Source organism: Prionailurus viverrinus, chromosome A2 (assembly GCF_022837055.1).
Source record: "Prionailurus viverrinus isolate Anna chromosome A2, UM_Priviv_1.0, whole genome shotgun sequence".
In the NCBI taxonomy this organism is placed as follows: Eukaryota; Metazoa; Chordata; class Mammalia; order Carnivora; family Felidae; genus Prionailurus; species Prionailurus viverrinus.
In genome coordinates this window covers 18,281,551-18,300,417 of record NC_062562.1, presented here as the reverse complement: position 1 = coordinate 18,300,417, position 18,867 = coordinate 18,281,551, and the positions used below count along the sequence as shown (strand labels likewise).

Here is an 18,867-nt window from a genome sequence, read left to right as displayed (position 1 = left end):
AAAAAATTTTTTTTTTAATGTTTATTCATTTTTGAAAGAGAGACAGCACAAGCAGGGGTGGGGTGGAGAGAGAGGGACACAGAATCCGAAGCAGGCTCCAGGCTCTGACCTGTCAGCACAGAACCCCACGTGGCTCAAACTCACACCATGAGATCATCACCTGAGCTGAAGTCGGATGCTCAACCAACGAGCCACCCAGACACTCCCCCCCTTTTTAAATTTTTTAAATGTTTATTCATCTTTGAAAGAGAGAGACAGAGTGCAAGCAGGGGTGGGGCAGAGAGAGAGAGGGGTACAATTCACAAACTTTTAAATACATATTGCCCCTGACTTTCCAGTTCCTCTTCTAGGAATGCATTCCCTAGAAACTTACAGTGTGAGGTGACATATTTACAAATGCACATATTGCAGCACTGTTTATAATAGCAAAAGATTATAAAATCTAAACGTACATCAATTGAGTATACTACACTATTAAAATACCACGCAACTCTCAAAAAATAAGGTAGCTATGCTAGTTGATCTAGGATGTTATTATACATTAAGTTTTAAAATATGTGCAAAATAAGTATTTGTAACATCATATCATTTGTGCAAAACAGAAAAGAATACAGGCAAACTTTGGAGATAGTGCAGATCTGGTTCCAGGTTACTGCAATAAAGTGAATATTGCAGTAAAGTGATTGAAATGAATTTTGTGGTTTCCCAGGGCATATAAAAGTTATGTTTACACTGTACTGCCATTTATTAAGTGTGCAATAGCATTATGTCTAAAAAAACAATGTACATACCTTAGTTAAAAATACTTTATTGCTAAAAAATGCTAACCATCATCTGAGCTTTTAGCAAACTGTAATCACTGATCACCATGACAAATAATAGTGAAAAGTATGAAATACTGTATCACCAGAATATGATACAGAGACAAAATGAGCAAATACTGGTGGAAAAATGGTGCTGATAGACCTACTCCACTCAGGGTTGCCACAAACCTTCAATCTGTATAAGATGCAGTATCTGTAAAATGCAACAAAACAAGATATGCCTGTATATATAACAAAGTTCGAGGACTCAAACTTGCAGATTATAAAACTTAATATAAAGTTACACTAATCAAAACAGTGTGGCACTGGCATAAGGATGGCCGTAAGATCAGTGGGACAGAATTCAGAGTTCAGAAATAAATCCTCACATTTAGGATCAAGTATTTTAGACAAGAGTGCCAAAGACCATTCAACAAAGGACAGTCTTTTTAACAAATGGTACTAAGACAACATGTCACCAAACACAAGAATGAAGTTGGACCCCTGTATCATGCCATTTATAAAAATTAACTCAATGGGGCACCTGGGTGGTTTAGTCCTTTAAGTGTCCAACTCTTGATTTCAACTCAGGTCATGATTTCATGGTTCATGGGATTGAGCCCCACCTTGGGCTCTGTGCAGACAGCACAGAGCCTGCTTGGGATTCTTTCTCTCTCTGCCCCTCCCTTCCCTGTGCTCCCCCACCTTAAAATAAATAAACATATTTAAAAAATTAACATAAAAGGGGGGCACCTGGGTGGCCCAGTTGGCTGAGCTTCCGACTTCAGTTCAGGTCATGATCTCACTGTTCATGGGTTCAAGCCTCGCATAGGACTCTGTGCTGACAGCTCAGAGCCTGGAGCCTGCTTCGGATTGTGTCTGCCTCTCTCTCTGCCCCTCCCCTACTCATACTCTCCCTCCCTCCCTCTCTCTAAAAAACAAATGAACAGTTAAAAAAAACGTAAGAAAATTTTTAAAAATAAAAAAAAAACTGGCATAAATCTTTATGACCTCAGAGTAGGCAATGGTTTCATAGATAAGACAGATATGAAAAATAACAAAAGGAAAAATAAATTGGCAATCATCAAAATTTAAAACTTTAGTGCTTTAAAAGATACCAAGAAAGTAAAAAGGCAGCTCACAGAATGGAAAAAAATGTGTGCAAATCATATACTCAATAAGGGATTTATATCTACAATATATAAATAATTTTTAAAATAAGTGTTTATTTAGAGAGACAGAGAGAGAGAGAGAGAACGCACATCAGCGGAGAAGAGGCAGAGAGAGGGACGAAGATAAGAATCCCAAGTAGGCTCCACACTGTCAGCACAGAGCCTCACACAGGGCTCGATCTCAACTGTGAGATCATGACCTGAGCAGAAATCAAGAGTCGGGTGCTTAACCCACTGAGCCATCCAGGCGTCCCTATATAAATAACTTCCATAACTCAATAAGAAAAGACAACCCAATAAACAAAATGGGAGAAGGGCATGAGTAGACATTCCCCTAAAGATGACATACAAATGGCCAACAAGCATAGGAAAAATGTTCAACATTACCCATAAAAGAAATGCACATCGAAACCACAATGAGATACCACTTCACATCCACTAGAGTGGCTATGAAAAAAAGGTAAGTTGATGAGGATGTGGAAAAATTAGAATGCCCATACACTGCTGGTGGGAATAGGGCGAAAGATTTGTGAAACCATCTAGTAATAGTTCCCTCCAAAGTTTTACTCAGGATGGATGGAGTTCTTACAGACAGGCAGTAATTCAGCATAGCAAGTGGTTATGGGTCTTGGGCTGTAAAGATCTCAAACTGTTCTCAAACTTTAAATAGGCAAAAACTGTTGAGCTGCAGGCATGAAGCCAGGGCCACTTCCGGTAAGCAGAACTGGCAGTGGAGAGTGAACCCAATGCCAAGTCAAAGCTTTAAACGCTGAAGCTTATCAGATCCCAGCAAAAACACTGGTTGATATATGCATAAAGACAGGAGCCAAGAAAGTCAAAATCTACTAAGGAGTGATAACAAGTTACCTACCATGTCATTTAACCCTGAAAATAAATGATATTACAACATCAATTCCATACAAACTGTGGCTGGCCATGAACCGTCAAGTGGGATTGAGAAGGGCCTACCACCTCAACTGCCTAGATCCCACTCCAACACATGCTACTCACCAAAGGGACCTTTGGTGAATTCTGAAGACTAGCATATGAAACCAATGCAGTTACAGATCTGGATAAGTAGTAAATAGTCAAATGAGAGTTTTGGAAGACTGAAGTGAAAAATGGTTCCATATGAATAGCAGTTGAACAGGGTCGCTTGTTCTGGAGATGGTGAGCATTATACTAAGCTTTAGGCTATACTCCTAGTGATACTCTTCCCTCAAATCCTTTAAGTTCAACTTTGCAATCACACTCCCCTAGAACCTAAAGACTGGTTTCCTGGAAGCTGTTTGGCAGAAAAGCCTCCCCAAGGTAGGTCAGCATTCTTTATGGTTGGAGCTATGATGGTAGCTGATTATTTTCAAGCTTCCTCCGCCTTTAATAAAAATATTCTTGGCAAATGCTTCCACTCTGGTCCATCTTGCAAAAGTCCACGAATTTCACCTCTAGCAACTTAATTCCGATACCCAGGACCATCCTTTTTAATCATGACTTCAGTTCCAAAAGCCAACAAAGCAGAACCAGAAGTCCTATTCTATTAGTGTATCTGCCGAATGCAGCAGCTTGATCCTGCATCAAACACTCTAATTTTTCCAAAGTAAATGCTTTGAGTCTCAGTTAAGAACATTAAGGGGGCATCAACAGTCAATGGTTGGTCTAAGCACCTACCCAAGTAAGACCCAACCAGAGTTGTTAAACAGTAGCAACTTTAATATGCACTATGGGAGATGGAATTAGTGACTGGTGGCAGCACCCATGTCCCTCACAAATTTTCCATTTAAAGATTTAAATGTATTGGGGCACCTGAGTGGCTCAGTTGGTTGAGCGTCCGACTTCAGCTCAAGTCATGACCTCACGGTTTGTGAGTTCAAGCCCCACATCAGGCTCTGGGCTGACAGCTCGGAGCCTGGAGCCTGCTTCTGATTCTGTGTCTCCCTCTCTCTGTCACTCTCCCCCTCACGCTCTCTTTCTCTCAAAAATAAATAAACATTTTTAAAAAATTATTTTTTTAAATAGGACTAAGCTTAAAAAAAAAAAAAGATTTAAATGTATTAATTCCAATTATGAGGCCTCTAAAGAGTCCTCAGATTTGGAATGGGGAATTTACATGCCTGCTGCCATCCCTAGATGTGACATCTGTTTCTCAGTCTCCTTCTCCAGAACCATATCCTGATTCCCCTTTGATGGCACTTGCTTTGCCTACCATTACACTACACTTACAAGCTAATTAAAAATGGATCAGACATAAATGTAGAAACTCCACTATGAAGCTTCTAAAAGAAAACACACGAGAAAAAAAATTTTTTTTGAGAGAGAGAGAGAGAGAGAGAGAGAGTAAACGAACACACCCTGATGGCGAGAAGGGCAGAGGAGACAGCATCTCAAGCAGGCTCCATGCCCAGCACAAAGCCCAAAGCAGGGCTCAATCTCATGACCCTGAGATCATGACTTGAGCTGAAATCAAGAGTTGGATGCTTAACCAAATGAGCCACCCAGGTGCCTCAAGATAAAATCTTTTTGAGCTTGGTATCAACAGAAAGGATCCAGAAAGCATTTATAAAAGAAAAAGATTAAAATTAAAACCTGTTCCTCAAAAGACACTGCTTAAAAATAAATAGGCAAACTAGGGAAAAGGAGTAAATATTTATAACACATATCTGACAAATGCTTACTATTATTAGTCATAAGGAAAACAGAAAACCACGAGATACTAGTACACACCCACCAGAACTGCTAAAATTAAAAAGACTTACAAAAGGAAATAAACAAGGATTTTCAGCAATCAGAACTCTTATACATTACTGGAAAGAATGTAAGATGGTACAACCACTTTAGAAATTGGTCTGACAAACACTACCCTATGACGCAGCAATTTCACTTCTAAGTACAGTATTTACATAAGTGAAAACAAAAAAACTTGTACAAAAATGTTCACAAAAGCTTTATTCATAATAGCTTAAAAATGAAGTCAACCCAAACATCCTTCAAAAGATGAAATAAACACATACAGATTGATGTTCTGAGGGTTTCCATCCCTGGGGTAGTGTACTTTATATAGTTAGATTTCAAATAGAGAGATGCCTTTTTGGTAAACTGGAGAGAAGGATTAGTAGACAGGGGAGGTGGAAAAGGAGAATCAGTAAGATCCTTCTTTTATAAAAGTTATTTTTACAGGGGTGCCTGGGTGGCTTCAGTTGGTTAAGCATCCAACTTCAGCTCAGGTCATGATCTCACGGTTACTGAGTTCAAGCCCCACAATGGGGCTCTGCGCTGACAATGTAGAGCCTGCTTGGGGTTCTCTCCTCCCACCCCAGCTCCTCCCCTACTCACGCTTTCTCTGTCAAAATAAACTTTAAAAAACTATTTTTACAAATTGTTATACATATAACATTTACCATTTTAACCATATTTACGTGTACAATTCAGTGGCATTATGTATCTTCACACTGTTGTGTAACCATCATCCCCATCCATCCACAGAACTTTTTTCATCTTCAAAACTGAAAATCTGTATTCGTTAAACAGTAACTCCTCATTCCCCTCTCAAACCAGCCCCTGGAAACCATTCTATTTTTTTGTCTCTGATTCTGACTACTCTAAGTAACTCATAATATTAGTGGAACCATACAATATTTGTCCTTTCGTGAGACTGGCTTTCTTCACTTAGCTTATCTTCAAGTTCAGCCACACTGCAACATCTATTAGAATTTCATTACTTATTAAGGCCGAGTAATATTGCAATGTATGTATATACCACATTTTGTTTATCCATTCATCCACTGATGGACATTTGGGTTACTTCCATCTTTTGGCTACTGTGAATAATGAACCTGGGTGTACAAATATCTCTTTGAGACCCTGCTTTCAATTATTTTCGACATATACTCAGAAGTGGAATTGCTGGATCATATGGTAATGTTTTTAATTTATGAGGAATCACCACACTGTTTTCCACGCCAGTTACATCATTCTACATTCCCACCAACAGAGTACCCTCAGTCATGGACTGAACTGTGTCTCGCCCCCCCCCCCCCATTCATATGCTTAACTCTCAGCTTCAGGTGGCCCAGTATGTGAAGAGAAGGCCTTTATGGACATAGGTTTAAATGAGGTCTTAAGAGTGGGACCCTAATCCAATAGGTCTGATGTCAGAGAAAGAGATACTACGAATGTATGCACAGAGGAATGTTTGTGTGACAACACAGCAAGAAGGCAGCCTTCTGCAAGCCTCACCAAAACCCAACCCTGCTGGCACCTTGATCTTAGAATGGGAGAAAATACACTTCTGTTGTTTAATTCACCTCATCTGTGGTATCGTGGTATAGCAGCCCTACCAGAATAATACAAGCTTCAATTTCTCCACATCATCACCAACACTTGTTATTTTCTGTTTTGGAGGTGTTTTTGTTTTGACAATGTAGAGCCTACTTGGGATTCTAACAATCAAAATGGTTATTTTGATAATCACCATCCTAACGGGTGTGAAGTGGCATCTGTCATTTTGATTTGCATTTCCCCTAATCATTCATAATGTAGAGTCTTTCCATGGGCTTATTGGCCATCTATATATCCTTCTTTGGAGAAATGTCTATTCAAGTCTTTTGCTCATTTTTAAATCAGGCCGTATTTTTGTTGTTGTTGAGTTTAGAAGTTTTCTGTATATTCCAGATGTTAATTCCTTATCAGATATGTGATTTACAAATATTTTCTCCCATTCTGTGGGTTGCCTTTTGACTCTGTTGCCAGTGTTCTCTGATGAAAGGTTTTTCATTTTGATAAAGTTCAATTTGTCTACTTTTTATTTTGTTGACTATGCCTTTGGTGCCATTATCGAGGAGATTATTTCCAAATCCAACTCAAACATGTTCAAGGTGGTAATAGGTTTTTCAGCATTTTAGGGGGGGTAAATTAAAAAAAAATTTTTTTTAATGTTTATTTATTTTTTAGAGAGACAGAGGCAGAATGCGAGTGGGTTAGGGGCAGAGAGAGAAGGAGACACAGAATCCGAAGCAGGCTCCAGGCTCTGGGCTGTCAGCACAGAGCCCGACGCAGGGCTCGAACTCACAGACCGTGAGATCGTGATCTGAGCCGAAGTCAGACACGTAACCGACTGAGCCAGCCAGGCACCCCAAATTTTTAAAATTTTAAGTGGTCCAAGAACAAAAGGGTTTCAAGACCACTGGCCTAGTGTATGTATTTTAGAGTCAGAATGCCTGGGTTTCGAGCAAAACTCCAGTTTTCTGGTGCTCAGTCAGTTAAGCAAGCGTCCAACTTCAGCTCAGGTCATGGTCTCATGGTTCACGAGTTCAAGTCCCATGTCAGGCTCTGTCCTGACAGCTCAGAGCCTGGAGCCTGCTTCAGATTCTGTGTCTCCCTCTCTCTCTGCCCCTCCTCTGCTCATACTCTGTCTCTCTCTCTCAAAAATAAATAAACGTTAAAAAAAAATTAAAAACACTCCAGTTTTCTAACTATTGCACCCGTGATAAGTTATTTAATTTCTATATGCTTCAAAGCTCTCCTATACAATAAGAATAATGGTACCTACCTCATATGATTACTATCAGGAGTAAATGAGATCATTGCATAAGAAGCAATCATATTCATAGCCCCATTGTTCACAATAGCCTCAAACTGGAACAGTTCAAATGTCCCTCAACAGGTGAATGGATAAACACAACGAGATACAACCATAAAAAGGAATGCAACAAAATGGATGAACCACAAAAAACAATGCAAGTGAAAGAAACCAGGCATAAAAGACTGAGAACTGTGTAACTCCAATTACATGCAATCTCTAGAAAACATAAAACTACAGAGACAGAAAGCACATCAGTGGATGCTAGAACTCGCAGTTGGAGTGAAATGAAAAGTGGAGATAAACAACAAACAGGAACTAAAGATTATTTTGAGGTGTTAGAAATATTCTAATTCTGAACAGCAGTGATGACTATATCAAACCGAACACATACTGTGGAGGAATTTCATGATATGTAAACTACATCCCCAAAAAAAGAGTTTTGAAGAATTCTAAAACAATGTTTTAAATATTATTACTGCTACTATGCTCTGGTATTTAAAATCATAATAACATTGGGGCACCTGGGTGGCTGAGTCAGTTAAGTGCCTGACTCTTGATTTCAGCTCAGGTCATGATCTCAGGGTCGTGAGATCAAGCCCCGTGTTGCACTGGGCTTGGAGCCTGCTTAAGATAGTCTCCCTCCCCGCCCCCCCTCCCCCCCCCCCCATGCACATGCTATCTCTCTTTAAAAAACAGTTTTTTTAATAAACTAAATCATAGTAACATCAAGCTGGAAAGGACCTTCCTGAGTATGTCTATTCCTACTCCCGGAAATGAGAGAGAGAAAGATAAGCATAGCTGAGTGCTGTGTCACAGTTAAGCATTTTACATGGATACTCTCCTTTAATCACAAATCCTCTATGGGGTAAACTCTGTTACTATTCCCACTTTATAGACCATGAAGCTGAGACTCAAATAGGTTGAGAGACTTGCCCCCAAACAATGTAACTGATATGAGGAAAATATACAAACTCAAGATCACTTGATTCCAAAGTCAATGCTTAGAAAAAACCATCCTGGGGCATCTGGTGGCTCAGTCTAAGTGTCTGACTTCAGCTCAGGTCATGATCTTGTGGTTCATGGGTTTGAGCCCCATGTCAGGCTCTCTGCTGTCAGCGCAGAGCCCACTTCAGATGCTCTGTCCCCTTCTCTCTCTGCCTCTCCCCTGCTCTCTCTCTCAAAAATAAGTAAACTTAAAAAGAAAAGAAAGAAAAAAGAAAGACCCATTCTGGAATTCATATGGAATTTCAAAGGACTCTAAATAGCCCAAACAATTTTTAAAAAGAATATACTTGGAGAACTTACACTTCCCAATTTCAAAACTTACTACAAAGCTACAGTTATCAAAACAGTGTGGTACTGTTATAAGGACAAACAGAGATCAATGAAATAGAGAACCAAAAAATAAATCCTCACGTATAGGTCAGGGTATTTTCAATAAGGGTACCAAGATTTTTCAAGGGAAAAAGACAGTCTTTTCAACAAATGGTCATAGAAAAATGAATATCCAACTGCAAAAAAATGAAGTGGGACCTTTACCTAACACCATATACCAAAATTATCTCAAAATGGATCAAAGACCTAAATGTAAGTGCTAAAACTATGAAACTCTTACAATAAAACACAGGGGAAACGCTTCATGCATTGGATTTGGCAATGATCCCTTTGCTGTAATATCAAAGGCATAGTCAACAACAAAAATAGACAAATTGGACTTCATCAAAATGAAAAACTCTTCTGCATCAAAGAACACTATCAATAAAGTAAAAAGGCACCCCCATAGAATGGGAGAAAATATTTGCAAATCACATATCTGATAAAAGAGTAATATTCAGAATATGTATATATCAATGTTCATAGCAGCATGATTCTCAATAGCCAAAAGGTAGAAACAACAGTTGTCTACCAACAAATCAAGAGATAAACAAATGTGGTCTATACGCACCAACAGAATATTATTCATCCATAAAAAAGAATGAAGATGTTGATTATATCTCAATTAAAAAATTGTTTTTAATTTGTAAAAAAAGAATGAAGTTTGGATACATGCTAGGACATGAATGGATTGTGAAAACACTATGGTAAGTGAAAGAAGTCAGACAAGAAAGGACAAATATTGTATGATTTCACTTATATGGGGTACCTAGAACAGGCAAAATCACAGTGACAGAATATAGATTAGAGGTCATCAAGGGTTGGAGGGAGGGGACAATGAGAGTTACTTAATGGACAGAATTTCTGTTTGGGGTAATGAACAAATTTTGGAAATAGAGGTGATGGTTGCACTACAGTGTATGTAATTAACGCACTGAATTTTACAGTTAAAAACGGTTTAAGGGAACCTGGGTCGCTCAATTGGAAGAGTGTGCGCCTCTAGATCTTGGGGTCATTAGTCCAAGTCCCATGTTGGGTGTACAGATCCCTTAAATAAATAAACTTAAAATTAAAAAAAAAATTTTTTTAATGTTTATTTATTTTTGAGATTTTTGTAACTAAGTTTTTGTGTGTATACCTGATTATTATTGTTTTTTAATGTTTATTTACTTTTGAGAGAGAGAGCAGGGGAGGGGGAGAGAGAGAGAGGGAGACAGAATCCCCCAGCAGGCTCCACACTGTTAGCACAGAGCCCAACACAAAGCTTGAACCCACAAACTGTGAGATCATGACCTGAGCCAAAATCAAGAGTCAGTCGCTCAATCAACTGAGACACCTAGCCGCCCCATTTTTAATGATTTAAATAGCAAATTTTGTTCCAACATACATAACAAAATATATTTACCGCAACTCTGTAAAAAATTAGCAATATGTAAAAAGCATTGAATTATACACTTTAAATGGTTAACTGCATGATGTATGAATTATGAATTATATCTGAACAAATCTGTTTTAAAAAAAGAAACTAACATTTAGTAACCACTTTCTGCACACGAGGCACTGTTCTAATAGCATTACATAAACCTCACAAAAACCTCATTTCACATACGAAGTCAGGTAATTCACAATTTGAAGTAAGGTAATTTATCCAATGTCACTGGGTTAGTGAAGGAGTCAGGGATTCAAACCCTATCAGATTCCAGAGCTCCTCTAGTCATTCGCTCTGCTATTCTGAGTCCCATAGTGTGATAGGAGGGTTATAAAATACATTCAACGGATGCCCATTAACTAAGTGAATGAGATGAAGAAGGTATTGTGGGAGTGTAACAGAAAAATTAATTCTAAGCTCTTGGTATATACAACTAAAAAAAAAAAATCCATCAAGGAATGATTTATGATCTTTAAAATTTCAGAACTTTCTAGGGCACCTGGGAGGCTCAGTTGCTTAAGCATCTGACTTCGGCTCAGGTCATGATCTTATGATTCTGAAGTTCAAGCCCCACATGTAGCTCTGTGCTAAAGGCTCGGGATGCTCTCTCCCTCTCTCTCTGCCCCTCCCTGACCGGCACTTTCTCTCACTCAAAATAAATAAACTTAAAAAAAATTTTTTTTCCAGAACTTTCTGATAGTTTCAATCTTTTTTTTATTAATGTTTTTTGTTTATTTTTAAGAGAGACAGAGAGTGAGTGGGAAAGCTCAGTAGAGAAAGAGAGGGAGACACAGAATCTTAAGCAGGCTCCAGGCTCTGAGCTGTCAGCACAGGGCCGGACGGGGCCCAAACCCATGAACTGGGAGATCATGACCTGAGCTCAAGTCTGCCAGGTAACCGACTGAGCCACCCAGGCTCCCCGCTGATAGTTTCAAATCTTAATACAACCCCGAATCAGATGAGTAACAGCAGTTTATACATTTAAACATTGGCAGAAGAGTATAACCTTGCTCAAGTACCCACAATAAAAGAGTTCATTTAGTAACACACACTCACCTCCCCCACCCAGGCCTTGACAAGTCTCCTCTGAAAGGCTTCAAGAACCTAGGATCCTAAAGGCAACAAAAATAAACCCAAGTCTGGTAAGAGAATTCTATAAAGAAGGGTGTTACAGATGTCCAGACCTAGTACCTATCCTATAGGTTAAGTACCTAGTTAGGTGCTAATTAAATGAGACAAGGTTCAGGTCCAACTTGTCTGTTTCACCTAACATGCCATTAGTTACTTTAGACATTGCCAGTCCTACCGTCACCCATCATTAGTTCTTCAGAGCTCTCTCTACAATCCTCACAAGTTTGCTGATGTTGACATTATTAAACTATTCACACTGGTGGCATTACTCAACAGGAAGTTGAAAACTAACAAACCTAGGGCACAATCCAGAGTTCAGAAAATGAGCCAGGTGACCAGGCACATCAGAGTCTACTGAACTCCTTCACTTAGATCCAGCAACTGTGACCTTCACAAGCAAACCTGAAATATGTAAAAAATACAATTACCCTTAAAGTTTATGTACCTTACAAAACAAGGCCTTTTCTATTTATTAAAAAATGCACCCCTAGAGTTGAATCCAGTAGCACATCAATAATAAAGTTAGAAGAAAAACAGAATTACAACGCCAAAAGGACTCTGAAGAGTAAATACTAAGAAACATCCCTCCTCCCACATTCTCCCAACGGGCGCAGAACCCACCAGACCACTCCCCCCCCCCGCCATCAAGTTCTACCACCGCGCGTGCCGGGCTCTGAGATCTCTTGCCCTGTGGTCGGGCTGAGCCCACCCACCCGTGTCTGGCCAGGTCTAAAACGGGGCTACGTGCTAGGCACAAGAAGGCCTCCTTCTCGAGCGATGCCTTAGAACTGGATCAGGTTCCCGCAAAAGCAGGAAAACAGGCGGAAGAAAGGGCCCGCCTGAGGCTCCGCAGACCAGAAGCACCAAACCGTAACCACGCGCTAGCCCGGGACCCCGCAGCTAACAGCCCCGAGGCTGGACCGGTAATTCTACGGCCGCCGCCGGGCCCCGCCCCGGGCCCGCGACCGTTCCGGGGCGTTCCTCCCGAGGGCGGCGCCTCCCTCACCACACCGCCACTTGGCTCTCTTCCTCCCAAGCGAGGCCGCGGCCGCCGCGCGACACCGAAGCCACAGCTTCCAGGCCGCGAGGACCCGCGACTTCCATAGCGTCTTGGCAGGCCGGCTCCTTCCCCGCAGGGTCCGGCACGCCCTCTCTACCGCCCCAGGCCCTTACCGAGGCAGCGCGGCCTCCGCGGCCCGCTCCTCCTAATCCTCAGCCGCCGCCACCGACCCTGCGTCGCGGAGACCGGAACTTCCTCCGCGCCGGGCCGCTGCTCCACAAAGGCGCCGCGCTGCCGCTTTCAGCGCTCGGCCCGCCGGGAGATGGAGTACAGCTGCAGGTTGCGCCGACTCCACTCCCGCCGTGCCCCGCGCGTGGGGGGGGGGGGGCGGGGCTGCCTACGGGAGCGAAGCGTGAGGGCACGCCGCTCGCCGTTGTCCAATGGGAGGGCGCTCTTGCCCAGGTCTGCGGGGTCTGCAGGGGATTGTGGTTTAGGCCCTGACTGGTCTTCGGGCGCTGTTTCTGGAGTAGAGCAAGGCGCGCATTCCCCTGTTGATTTGGCGTCCGCGAGGTTTGTTCTTCTCTGCCCCAGGGGCGTGGGTAAGGCCCTAGTCCGCCTGGTTCGAGGCCGCCGTATTTTCCGTCATTGTGAAGGCAGTAGAAGGGAAACTTCTCCGGTCGAAGCTTTCCGGGAAAGTGACTGGTGGCCCACCCAAACGCCTAACTCCTGACCCCCTCAGTCCAGGGGTTTAGCCCTTTTTGCCCAAGACCCGAGGATAGGTGCAAGAGAAGCCCTTGAATTAGAGGCTCGTCCCCTTTTCTTCTAATGGATTTCCAAGGAAGGCATTCTTCAGGTATTTCAGGCAAATACCATCTGTTAAAGGTTCAGTAGTCCTACTTATGAGGGAAATTCCACCCAGCTTCCCCAGGGCCTTTCTAGATCTCAGGCAATAAATCCAGCCAAGAGTGACTTGTGCGAGGTCTCAGAACTGGAAAGTTCTCTGCAAATCTCCCAATCTAGCAGGAAAGCTTTCAGTTTGCAGCTCATTTCCAGAATCTCCTTACAGCTAATGTTCAAACGGCAAGCTCTAAGCTTCCAGGTGGATTGTCTACACTGTTGATATGCTTTCTGGTTACCGGCACCTGGTGCCTCTATCAGTGGACCTTTAAAAAAGGTAACCTGATTGTATAGCCCAAATCCAACATCATGGTGTCAAAGAAATCTGCCAGAAAAGCCAATAAAGCGTTCTAAAATAAAGCAATCTTTATCTGCAGTGAAAGGAGGTTGTTGGGTTAAGCAGTCTTAAAAATTACCTTTCCTCTTTTCAGGCATCTTGTCCGGAAGTCATTCCTTCATTCAAGAACTGTATGAAGGGCCTGTGTGGGACCAGGCACTGCATCAGGTGCTGGTGATCCAGGAACAAACAAAGCTGATAAAATTTGCTGCCCAAATGGAGATGGGTGTGGGGTAATTATTGGAGATGGACAACAAATTAAACAAGATATGCACTCTTTGTGAAATGAGTTTGGTTTCTGTAAGGAGGGAGATGGAAAGCCATTGGAAGGCTCTAAATAGAATAATATAACTTGGCATCCATGTTTAAATGATCCCTCTGGCTGCTATGTGGAAATAGGCCAAAGGTAGGAAGGGCAGAAGCAGTGCAGCTGGTTAGGAGTGTTGCAATAATGCAGCACAGAAGGATGGTACTTGTACCTGTGTGGCCACAGTGGAAACAGGAGACATGGACTGGGATGAGGGCAGAGAGGGAAGAATGTGGGAGAAGCAGTTTGGGTAGGAAGAACAAGAGTTCAGTTTGGGGTAGGTTGAGTTTTTGATGCCTCACATTCAAGTGAAACGTGGAATTGACAGTTGGATACATCAGTCTGGAATTCAGGGTCAAAGGTCAGGGTTAGAGCTACAGATCTGGGAGGTATCAGCATATTGTTGGTGTTGGTGTCTGCAGCCATAGGCTTGAATGAAATGACCAAGGGAATGAGGGAGGGAGTGTAGACAGAACAGAGTTCCAGCCCTGAGCCCTGGGGCACACCAACACAGGTTACAAGGAAGAGGAGGAACTGCTACACGGAACTGTGGGTACTTTGACTTTACCTTCCAAACTGGACCATTGTTGGTGGGTCTCTCTCTTATCAGGTAGTACTTTATTGTCTGGAGAGGTAAGCCATATTAAGGCTAATTATTCCTGCCTTCTACCCAATTTCATTGGGTAATAATAATTGCCACTCTTTATCAAACTATAGGGCTGGCACTTTATTATCTCACTTAGTTTTCACAATAACCAGATGAGAAAACCGCTTTTATAGGTAAGGAAACCAAAGACCTGTTAAAGTAAGGACAGTAATTGCCACAGCTGGAAAGTAGAGGGTGGGGCGATTCCAACCCCAGTCTTATTCCAAGGTTTTTGCTCCTGACTATTTTCCCCTTTTCCTTAAGGTGATTATTGAGGGTTTTCAGAGAAAGCATCTGGAATTTTCTTTTTTTAAACTTACAAGGGCTCATTGTATTAGTAAGGTTTTTGCCCGCCCCCCCCCCCCCCCCCCCGGCCTAATAACAGGAAGTATGAGCTATTTAGAAGAGCTGATCTGAGCAGCATCCTCACCTGGAATGGGGAATACAAGGCCTAGTCAGGGAGGTGCGCCCACTTTCAAGCCCCTAAATGCTCACAGGGGAGGACCCAGCAGAGAGAAAGACCATGTCCTGTATGTTGTTCCTTGTTGCCTTGGTCTCATTTGGGGCCATGGCTCCTGGCATGGAAAGTAGGGTTTGATCAAATGTTAAAATGAGAGACAGGAACCAGGAGAGACACAGATGATACAAGACCACAGATGAAATGTTCCAGCAGAGCAAAAAAACCATCTGCCTTACCAGGACCTGCAAAGTAATAAAGGCAGGAAGGAAAACTTCAGACTTTCCAGGAAGGGACTGAGTGTTCTCATTATTAGCTCAGAGTATTTCACATTAGATATCTTGTACTTGTAGGAGGGGGAAAGTGCTGAAAGGGTCATTAAGGGATTTTCCCCTAGTCACACAAGTAAGATAGCAACAGGGCAGGGAACAGATCCCAGCCTCCGGGCACAATTAGGCATTTTCACTTTAGCAGCACCTCAAGTTCTGAAATGTCCCCTAAAACTATGAAAGGAAAGAGATCTGGGGAAGAACAAGAGGTTTTATTTTACCATTGCTCCAGTCCCCACTAGTCCTTGCTGCTACTGTTATGGAGAGGACATGCTGAGTCCATGAAAATCATGCACCCAGACAAAATAGAAAGCTGAGGTTTAGAGGAGCCCCAGACCTAGAGGGTGACAGAAGGTGCAGGGTAGTGTGTGGTTTATGGCAACGCCCAAGGTTTGAAGCATTGTCCTGCAGGGCAGCAGAGCCATCGTGGGACTGGCATTTGTTATTATTCCAAAAGACTAAGATTTATTTCTTGGTAATTCTATAAGCAAAAAGGTGACATATTGGAAAGGATTGTCCCAATATTCAAATATAAGTCAGTAAGTGGATTAAAAAAGAGTTTGGAATGATAACCTTAAAATGTTTTACTAAGTAGCCACAATGGTTTGCTCTGTGAGTGTCCTAGGCACAAGGCTTAGCCAGAATCACATGGATGTAATCACTTGCTTGGCTAAGTAGATGCAATACAGTTGGCCCCTGAACAGCCTAAGGGTTGGGGCACCAATTCCACTCCCACCCCCTACCTGTGGAGTTGAAAATCCACGTAAAACTTTGGACTCCCCCAAAACTTAACTACTTAATGGTGAGGACCATGAGAGGTCAGTCACTTTTTACTGTGATAAGCAATTTACCAGAGACTAACTGCTCACAAGGAGATGATTAGCATCGCATGGGGTTTTAAGTGGATACTAGCAACACAAGCTCACCACAAAAGCAGCAGGAGTTGGCTAACTAATTATCACAGTAGAACAGTATGTTCTATAGTAAATTGTATGCAGTTAAGATTTAATACTACATCTTTATTCTTGTTTACATTTCTGACTGCAAATGGCACCACGTACATACAGTCTGTAAGTATTTGTGTGGGAGGGAGTTAATAAATTTTGACTTTTTATAATTTGTATATTTTTTATGGTAATAAATGGCAAGATGGATTAGTATGTATATATATTTTATGCATTCGTGACATACCTAACTTCTTAATTTTTTTATACTTCTAGGCCACATGGTTCATTTGCAAGTTTTTTCGAATTGTCACAAATCCCCCCAAAATTTTCCAATATACTTATTGAAAAACGTCTGCATATAAATGGATTTGCATATAATAAAACACCTGTTGTTCAAGGGTCAGCTATACTTCCTAATGACAGTGGCGCTGTCTGGTGGAGCTGATGTTTTTGAAAGCAAGAGTGAGACTCTAGAAAAAACCCTGAGATCACCCTACAGACTATTGAAGAGACTGGGTAGGTATGTTAGGAAACTTTAAATCTGTCTTCTATGAAGATCAATTCTATGGAGGACAGTTTCTAGTTAATGGGATATAGCCAGGATACTTCTGCACCAATGAGAGAATATGACATCTTCTTGGCTTTAACTCTCTTTCTTTAAATTAAATTTAAAAATTTTTAAAGTAGACTCTACACGCAATGTGGGGCTTGAACTCACAACCCTGAGATCAAGAGTCGCATGTTCTACCAGCTAAGGCAGCAAGGCACCCCATGGCTTGAACTCTTACAAGTTCACACAATTTGTTCTCACAACTCATCACAACTAACGTGATGGGATTCATGACAGCCAAGCTGTATAAATGATATTTGTTCTAAGTGAGGGAGCCTGAACTCCTGAGGTAGTGAGGACTGAAAATACTGAGTGACCAGTGATGACCTGGAGAGATTCCTCTTTCCTCTTCCACTCTCCTTTCCAGGGGGAATAGATAGTGAAGGAATTGGACATTTTCTCACATTTTCTTAACCTAAAAGGGAGGAGAAGTCTTCCCTTAAATTATATGCGAGGGTCTCAGCTCTGTGCAAAGCCATCTCCAGTAAAAGGCTACAGCTTTGTCACCATTTCAGTCATAGACCACTGTTGTGGAGGTAGGCTCCAGGTGACAGCCATCTGAGACCACAAGAGAAGCTCAGGGGCAGAGCTTTCCCAATTCCAGTGTAGGGCTGAGATGGAGACAGGATACTGCATTGGGGTGCTCCAAGCAGCAGAGAGAATCAAAGGAGTGATTTCAGACTTTTTCCTTCATCCTAAAACTATTGGGGAAATTAACCAGAAAAGCTATAAAGTGATTTCTCTTCAGAGAAAACATGAGCAGTATTTTTGTTAATCTCTGATTTTACTTCCTTAAACTGATCTTTAAGAATAAAATTGTTTTGGGGTGCCTGGGTGGCTCAGTCGGTTGAGCCTCCAACTTCAGCTCTTCATGACCTCACAGTTTGTGGGTTCGAGCCCCACATCGAGCTCTGTGCTGACAGCTCAGAGCCTGGAGCCTGCTTCAGATTGTGTCTCCCTCTTTCTCTGCTCCTCCCCCATTCATGCTCTGTTTCTGTCTCTCAAAAATAAATTTAAAGAAGTTAAAAAAAAAAAAGAATAAAATTGTTTGGGGGGGGGCACCTGGGTGCCTCAGTCAGTTAAGCAACTGACTCTTGACGTCGGCTCAGGTCATGATCTCACGGTTCCTGATTTCAAGGTGTGGAGCCTGCTTGGGATTCTGCCTCCCTCTCTCTCTGCCCCTCCCCAGCTTGCTCTCTCAAAATAAATAAAAATAAACTTAAAAAAAAATTGTTTGGAAAAGCTTTATGTTTTCCTGTCGTTTGTATTGTTTTGTGTCTAGGACATTACAAATGCCCATAGCAATCGTTCCTTGCCCTGGCACATCACCTGGGAAGCTTTTAAAAAGATACCAATGCCTGAGTCCCATCCCAGTTCAATTAAATCGAATTCTCTGGGAGTAATCAAAATCTCTAAGCATTAGTGATTTTTTAAATTTCCCCAGGTCATTCTATGTGCAAAGCTGAGAACTGTTTTAGAGCCTCATACTGATAATATTAAAACGTGGCTAAAAGGACGTCTTCAGCAACAATTGGTGTGCCTACATCCTTTGCAACCAGCGTAGCTAGAGTCACTAATAACATTTATCCAGTTCCCAAACTTACACTGCCCTTCCACAATCAATAGAGGAAACAATCCCAAAGTGTCTTACTCTGCCTTGAAATAAACCTCTAGATGGCCAGGGCGGACGGGCCAGGGAGTCTGGGCCTACGGCCCACCCTGGCCTTTGGGCTCCAAGGAGGCATTTGGGCCAGGCCCGACGCTGAAGAAGGTGGTTCCGGATGAGACAAATCCTGCTCCGGGTGACGCCCCGCCCTCGACTTTGCCGGGACCGGGCGCCCAGCCCCGCC

General features: G+C 42.1%; 1 protein-coding gene and 1 long non-coding RNA gene across 9 annotated transcripts in view; one reads left to right on the top strand and one right to left on the bottom strand.

Moving 5' to 3' along the window:
- RBM6 (RNA binding motif protein 6) overlaps positions 1-12,784 on the bottom strand; it is a 104,969-nt gene extending 92,185 nt beyond the window's left edge. For 2 of the 8 annotated variants that reach the window (XM_047846033.1, XM_047846077.1), the window contains exons 1-3: positions 12,661-12,784; positions 11,784-11,889; positions 11,413-11,468 (exon numbers count right to left, since the gene is read on the bottom strand). The gene's annotated coding sequence lies outside the window, so the exon portion shown is untranslated. Of the gene's footprint in view, positions 1-11,412; positions 11,469-11,783; positions 11,890-12,200; positions 12,389-12,660 lie in introns of those variants that run through there. The other 6 variants (XM_047846052.1, XM_047846086.1, XM_047846043.1 and 3 more) reach the window with 4 other exon arrangements.
- A 46-nt stretch (positions 12,785-12,830) lies between these two features.
- Positions 12,831-14,007, top strand: LOC125158766 (uncharacterized). Its single transcript, XR_007149483.1, has 2 exons — positions 12,831-13,057; positions 13,816-14,007. It is a non-coding gene; the product is annotated as an uncharacterized LOC125158766 (long non-coding RNA).
- The last annotated feature ends 4,860 nt before the right edge of the window (positions 14,008-18,867 follow it).